Here is an 8,164-nt window from a genome sequence, read left to right as displayed (position 1 = left end):
CCATCCTTCCACACAGTATTTTTCTCCTCTGCACTGATGAGGTCCCAGCGGGGACCTTCCTCCTGCCCTCAGCCCATACCCTGCAGCCCAGCAGCAGTTGCTAGATGGCTCCATAGACTGCCTTGAGGTGGGTCTCAACTAGATGTGCTTGTCTGGAGGCAGCAGCTCTTCGCCCCCCTTTTGCAGCACAGCGCTGCACTCTGACGAGTACATGTTGGTGAAAGAAACCCCTCAGCTCCAAACTGCTGCCTGATTCCCCTATGGTCCCTCCCAAACCTTTAAGTTCTACTCTTATCGTGTCCAGCACAAAGGCTGCAGCTTTGCGCTGAGAGGGGACGAGGAGGCTGAAGAGCACCTTGCTGCCCTGGAAGCTGTGTAGGAATWGACATTGTGAATAGTTCCTAGGGGCACAGAGCAAACATGCAGCATCGGTAGCATCTTTGAGGTATGTGGCCCTGCACACATCGACAGGCTGCTCTTACGGTGCTTCTCTTACCTGGCTCCCGACTGAGCTGGCGAGTGCATCTCCCGGGGGCTCAGAGTGGAAAGTTTCAGGCCTCGCCGCGAGAGGTGTCTGACAGGCTGCCTGATGGCCGTGCTCATGCAGCCCAGGTGGGTCAGGGCTCGGAGCAGTAACAGCACCTATGGCGGTAGAGACACTCATGTAAACCCTTCTCTGGTTTCAGACCTACAACGGCCTGGCCTTTAAACACAGGCTGGGTTCAGCAGAAATGCTTAAGGTACATGTTTGACACTGTCACACTTGCAGGTTTTGAGTCGCAAGGGATACAGAACACACAAACAAGCATGAAAAAAATCAGAACACATATCCAGGGGACTAGCCGAAAACCTATGACCAAAGGCAGCCCCATATGCCTAGATASGGTATGTAAAGTGGTATTTGGGTAATCTCAGGGCAAACCAGTGGTTTGGCACATCCTGGGACAACAGTTTCACGCGAACCACCAGGTAATTGTCCCAGTGGAAATACTGAGCTTTTCCTACTCAAACAAACAAAAAAGATCTAATTCTATAGTGCATTTTAGTAATGAATTCACTTGATTTTGTTTTTAACATACAGCTCCTCTCTTAAAACCTTGCAGCTTATTCTGCCACTTCCATACTGGCCGAGTCCAGACACTACAGTGTCTTCTTATACCTCTGCCACCAAGTTTTGAGCTGCTTAACAAATCTCCATCTTTTATTAAAGAAGGCATCTCAGTTGCCCAGCTTCATTTCAGACTTTTAACATTAGAAGCATCAACTTTTGGTCTTGATCTCACTGCTTTTTTATGTGTACTACAGAATTAAAATATTTTCTAGGTTTATGTTCACTTTTTCTGAACTTTAAAAAGTTGTATCCTGTGCACCCTGGCCTATGACATGTGCTGCCTGTTAGGGTTTCCCCCATCTTTAGCTAAAGGAAACCATACCTTTGCAGCCTAATTGCTTCATCCATCACCAGTTGGGTCCAGCAGTGATGGGACAGTTGTCAGAGCTGGCGTCCATGCTTGGCTCCACATTTCCCATGGGCACTGCTGGTGGCTCCCCTGGAAGGGTCACATTTCCCTCCCTCTGTGCGTCAGTGGTGGGAATGGGGCCACACGTGGCTCTGYTGCCACTCAGCGCTATCCTACCTGTGCAGTAGCAGCCCAGGTTGGGGTTGTTTATCTCCACTGAGGCGCTCTCAGTGAACTGCAGGACTAGACGGTTGCCGTCAGCCTCCTCGCCCCACAGGTCTGGGTGGCCCGTGGGTGGGAGCCAGTGCAACAGTTGTGGAGATGGAGGTGGCAGGAGAAAAACAGGTCCAGGCCAAAAGGGAAACGTCATCAGGGAGATGCCCAATGGAGATGGTAGGTGGTAATACCTAAAGAAAGAGAGTCATCATGATCAAATATAACAATAGAAGAGCTGTGTCAGGATATTTCCTTGCCCTAAGAAGGGCAAAGACATAGGAGGTGACAGCAGCTGGGCTCRTCTCGGGCTCAGGCTCCTGCAGTTTCCCTTTCCCACTCAGCTAGGAATACCTCTGTGGTGGGATATGGTCACCACAAGCACCTGCTCATCTCAAAAGCAAAAGGGATTTCAAAAAGGGATAGGTGGGTATCTCAAAAGGGATAGGTGGGTGCCCAACTTGAGGCAGCGGAGGATCAGGCTGCCAGTCCAGGACTGAATAGCCAATTCACCCAGAGACAAAGGGGAACTCCCTGGTGATGGGAATGCCACTTGCCAGTCCCTTCAGGTCCCAGTTAGTTGGCCGAGCGTGGGACGCCGGTGCTCTTCCTGCACAAAGGAGAAGGACGTGTCCTGGTGCACCCCTCCAGGCAGCATCTCCACGTGCCAGGAAGCCAGCAGTGCAAATGCGGAGCTACATGCCCCATTCCTGTACTGGAGGCCGGGGCACCACACATTCTCCTTACAAAGCACTGAATGTGGAAAAGCACTTTTGGCATACTCCAGCAGGAGCTCACAGAGAGTGGTACAAATTAATTAGTAATAGAAACGGGTTGATCCTTTTAAATCCTCATCATTAAGCATTTAACAGTTTTTGGAAATTACAAAAGGAAAGAATGTCTCTCCTTGCTGCTCAAGCTTATGGCATAGAAATTATTTGGAATGAGAAATAGGATATTCCTATATACTGGAAAAACAAAGTGTATTATTATGAATGATAAGTTATTTAGAAACGTGTGGCCAGCTCATCAACTGTAGCACGTCAGCATGGCTGCCATAGGCCTAACGTGCTAATTTATTTTTAAGATTGAAGAATTGCAAGTTCTGTCTTTTGTACTTGGTATATAAAAATCATCTGAAGCATATGAAATAAGGGTTAACCTTATTTTTAGAACACAGTTCTCCACCAGTGTCATATTAGTGTGATCGTGTTGCAATGGTTTAAAGGCAATTACTTTATTTTTCTTTTAAAGCCTATAGCCTAATGACATACATGGCAGCCTTGAACAAGCCACAGTAGGTTTTCAGTCCTTGGTGCAAGTCCTGTGGTAATGAAGTGTCTTCTCCTGACAGTGAATCTAAGACCACTTCTCTGTGAAAGTGCAGAGCAGCAAGTCTCCTGTGACACTCTTTCATGGCTTGCTGCACAGATAATAATAGGGCAAGAACAGATGGAGGACACTGTATGTGGCAGGATCATTGAGCCTTTAGGAGACATCTAAAAGTAGCCAAATAAGGAATGACTCCACAGTACTGGGGGAGTTTTGAACCTGCCTAGCCTCACAGAAGGATATTTTTGCTATATTGCTCGCCTAGTCTTTTTTTGGTAGATGTCACGGTGCTTTTTATGGAAGGCAAAAATGCTTTCACCTTTTCTAGTACTGTAATATCCAGGCTGGGAGGCTCCCAGCCTGGAAGATGGTACTATRGCTGGAGGAACAAAGTAAAAACCTCTCTCCTTCAAGAACCAAGTGACAGTGGATACCACACTTTAAAATATTGAAGTTTGACTTCCAGAGAGGCTGAACCATTAGTAAAACCAGGCTAAGCATTCAGGACTTGATAATCACTAATACTTACACCCTGCAGATAAAATTGATGTAAAAGTAACTGCTCAGCTACAGTGCAAGTAAAACTCGGCTGCATCAGAAACTGCACCTCTAAAAATACTAGATTTTTTGACTGCAGTAACACACGCAAAGTTAGAGGAAGCTCATGCTTACATCAGGAAGAGGACTTTGCTCCTGTGCTTTCTTTCTACTCTGAAATCCATCCCCTGCTGCAAGTTACAAACATTATTGCTCATGGCACTATAGTGGGCACAATTAATAATTCTCCTCTTCATGCAAAGTTAAGCAAATACGACACACAGCATGCACTTAGATCTGCTAGCAGTACCAGGGCATTTTCCCAATAGTGAAGAGTAAGGGAGAGTTATTCAAAGGTTGAAAGAAAAAATCAGGGCAACTGAAAATAAAGTGACATTTTAAAGTAAGTTTTTTACTTGAAGGGGAAGACAAAAAAGAGAGAAAGAGRGAATACAGGAGGAGTCATGGTGAATCTGGTAACCTGGTCTGTCTGTTCTGACAGTGAGCAACATCTAGAAGCTAAAGAGAAAGGCGTAGGAAAACTTTAGCTGACATTAGGAAGAGACTCTCATATGCTTCATAGTATAGTTTTCCTTAACTCTCTGAAGTTAAGACTAATTAATATGGCCCTGGAAGGCAGAAGCTGACAAATAGCAGCCATATAGCTATAACAAAAGACTGGAGGGGAACATCAGCTATAGATGTGCAGGGGCTGAAGCAGAGGAAAGTATTACACAGTGAGAGAGAAAAAGTTTACTTAGGATGGACAGCAGCAAGTTCATGCACAAAATGAAGAAACAGGACAAGAAAAACATAGATGTTCAAATAAATCATAAACAAGTGGACCTTGCTAATGACTTGCTAATGTAGAAGCAAGTATTACACAATTAAAATTTAAGCAGGAAGCACTGGTTTTAATGAACTACATTATGTAAGCACTCACCACATAAGGCTTTCCCCCATGTTTTAAAAGGTACTAACATAAACAAGTAGAAGAATATCTTACATATGCACAATTGGCTAACAATCTGAAAACAAGCAAGTCTTCATATCAGTTTCTTTAGTGTTATGAAGAGCTATTGTGACAAAGCAACAGGGGCTTCAGAGTCTGATTAATTGAGTGCAATCTATGAATATTTAATAGCTCTTGCTCTTTCACAACAGTAGCATTTTGCTACTCACTGAATACACAGGCATCAAAACTAAATCATTCTAATGTAAATCAGAATTAAAATGAAATGGTAGTAAGATAAAATTCTTGATCAATATGTTAATAACAGTTATCAAAGGCCTCTGAAACCAAGGAAAGCATTCACTAGCAGCATTTGTGCAAGGGAAAATATTTTTGCCTTTAGTGAGAAAAACACTTGTTCATTTATAGAATCATAGCACCCAATTGATAAACTTCCCCCAGCAGTTGTATAAACTTCTCTTACTCTTTTTTTTCAATACTCCTTCCCAGAAAGCCAAACTCAAGAACTGAATTTGTCTATAACCCTTCTTAAAAGGCAGAAAAAAACCTTAAATACCTAGGCCTAACTTAACAAAATAGAAAATTAGTTTTTCAATTTGTTGTTACCAGTAACGTTTTTTGGAACCTTCCATAAAATTTGGTGACATACACGCAGCAGACGATTTTAAGGAGGATCAAAGCAGTAACTGGCCTACATTGTCCTGTATGTTGGTATCTATGGTCTGCCACTGCGAAGAGTGCCATACATTTCAGTCTCCACATCCCACGCACAGGTTATAAAAGGCTTGCTCCATCCCTCACTCTGCACTCGCCTGCGCGCGGTCAGTGTGCAGGGGGGCACATGCACCGCTGCATGAGCCTGCAATCTGACAGGATGCAGTTTCCTCAGAGATACTGCAGTTCACACAGCGAGCTCATCTCAGAAGCATGTACAATACCTTCTGTTGATGAAAAGCAGAATGCATTTCTATTCTACTGGTGAACAGTACAGCCTCTGTTATCCGCTAGCTTACGCTGGCTTCCCTAGTGCCTGAAACATTGCCAAAAAGGAAGCAAAAGGCTTGTTGATACGCACTGTGTACCATGGAAAATAGGATGTACACAAGTTTGAGAAATAAAATAGCTGAAGCTGTTTGCTATCAACAGCAATGGACTACTAGAATCTGAGTCAAGAGCAATAAAATTAACCTCTGACAGTTTTATAACTGTACACATACATGCATGCAAGCTCACTCCTATCAAGGCCTAATATCTTAAAGAGGTTGTTGCTATTTTAAACAAAACAAAAAAAAGCTCTTTTCAGTAAAACTGAATAGATCAATTCCTTTTAGCAGCAGTGCCAACTAACTTTGGGAAATCTTAATTAGAACTTCTAATATGTTTAAGTATAGATAACTGTATTTGTATAGTGAAACTTACTCTTCTTGTAAATTGGAGGTAAGGCTAGAATATCATGAATGCCTCCCCTTCTTTGGTATAATGCCTCACAGAATATTACAACAGAATATTACAAGAAAAGAATAAATAAAGATTAGCACTAGTTCTTACTTCCACCTAAGCCAGTTTTTATTTCAGGATCACTAACAAGTTGCCAAAAATTATAAGCTAGGAAACTCTTCAGTCAGAAAACTCACACACTAGCTCTTTTGTTTCAGGTAACACAAAAAGCACTTCAAGAAATAGAAACACTGAACAGCAGAACATTACTTAGGGCAATACTCAAGTTATTTCCAGTAATAAAGACAATCCTCTTATTTCTTCTTTAAACAGCACTCAGTGAATATCAGCATGTTGTTGTGCTGTTCCACAAGACAAAACAACTAATTTGCAGCATTTGTGAGTACTACTWCATTTTCTCCAGATGGCAGATTTTCTCTGAAGAAGAGACAACTAAGTTCATAAACACAAACAAATGAGAAAAGCTTTGAACGTTAATTATACCAGAACACTTGGTCTTGTGCTGCATATTTCAGAGACTTGAGTAAACAACTACAAAGTAAAGTTGACCAATTTGCATCTACTTACATGCACTATTTACCCCTTTACTTTTCCCTTCCCAGCAAATGAGGAACAACTGAGAGGCAAATGCTGCCAGGTCCCCATCAGATGGGAGTCAGTATTTAGGAAGACAAACCCAATTTGTTCCAGAGGTGGGATATGTCTTTCCATATATTTTTGAGACTACACACTTACGGCACATACAAGTTACTACAACTGATCATGAGCTTAACATCCCACCTCTTGTACTATGGCTTGATTTTTATATATTATTCCAAAGCAACAGCCCCCACACAAGGCCTCCCAAGCTAGCAATTTCAACAAGCTGGAAATAACAATTTTAAAYACAAAAGTTAACAGCACTACAGGCTGATTAAGAAGTGTTATACAAGGGTTTCACCTGCGCTGCATCAGTCATGCAGGGCAACAAGGACAGAGTGTCTTCCCCAAAATGCAAGATGCTCCCTAGTGGCTCTATGTGCCTGTATAAGGTCTTCTTAGGAAGACCTTATAATGCACACTGTACCTTATAAAAGCATTTGGGGAGGGTGGCAGAGTAAATATGGTCTCAATCAGTTAACAGAAGCGGGGGGGGGCTAACAACACTCATTTTTCAGCACAGACTGCAGCAGTTCAAATTAAAAGGTTTTCATGGCTTGAACTGCACTCATTCTAATCTGAATTTATCTGATTGTGAGCTTGAATCAATTAATTAAATAACAAAATATTAATATTGTGAAGGCATCCAGAAGGCGTAAGATATTAGGACCACTACCCAAATCCCCCTGCTTTCCTCCAAATCTACAGAGCATCAAATTATTTAACTGAAGTGGGATAGATTTCTGCCTCACCATTGTAACAYACAGGTCAAGAGCGAGTAAGAAGAGATTTTCTAGAAACTTGATRAGAATAAAACGTAGCAGCTTCTGATTGCAGCAGATCATTTACTGCTTGACCAGGAGTAAGAACAGAAGCAGAAAAGCCCTCAAAAGGTATTAAAACCAAACAAACCCCTTGTTTTGCTTTTCTTTCTGCCACCCTACTGTAAACGAGAAGGAGCTTATTTGGAGCCAAGTAACTTCAGTACACCTGAGGAATCAAACATAGGCACAGGTGTACTCAAGCACAATCTGGATCATGGGCAACTTTAAATTAACATTTCAAGATGAAGCAAAGGCATTCAAACATCTCACACAACATCAAGATATTTCCTATCCAAAACCACGCAAATTATAAACGAGCAGATCCAACTTTAACTGAAGATTAACCACACAGAGTATTTCAGATGTCTCAGTGCTTCCATTAATGGAAGTTTTTAAGACAGARGGATGAGCATTTGGCTCTGCCTGTATATCCCTCAGAGCAGCAGGATTTCAGTTGATGTTTAGGTTTTCTGTCAGTTTTAGAGACACAGGTAATGAATTATAGCGGAGGAAGGCAGTTTCCCGCGAGGGAGCCGCAAGCGCAGCGCCGCAGGAAGGGCAGGGCAGGCGGCTCCGGCCAGGGCGCAGCCGGTCGGGCTGCCAGGCGCTCCGCTCGCCGCCGCTCGCACGCGGCCTGACCGGCTGCAGCGCTGCGAGCCCGGCGGTGCCTCCCGCGGCTCGCGGGCAACGGGGCCGTTGGGCCGCCGGGGGGCGCGCGAGGCGGCGGC

The sequence above is a fragment of the Nothoprocta perdicaria genome, unplaced genomic scaffold (assembly GCF_003342845.1).
Source record: "Nothoprocta perdicaria isolate Ctin4 unplaced genomic scaffold, notPer1 scaffold_31, whole genome shotgun sequence".
NCBI classification, from domain to species: Eukaryota; Metazoa; Chordata; class Aves; order Tinamiformes; family Tinamidae; genus Nothoprocta; species Nothoprocta perdicaria.
The sequence above is the reverse complement of the archived record's forward strand: the minus strand, read 5'-3'. Positions refer to the sequence as shown.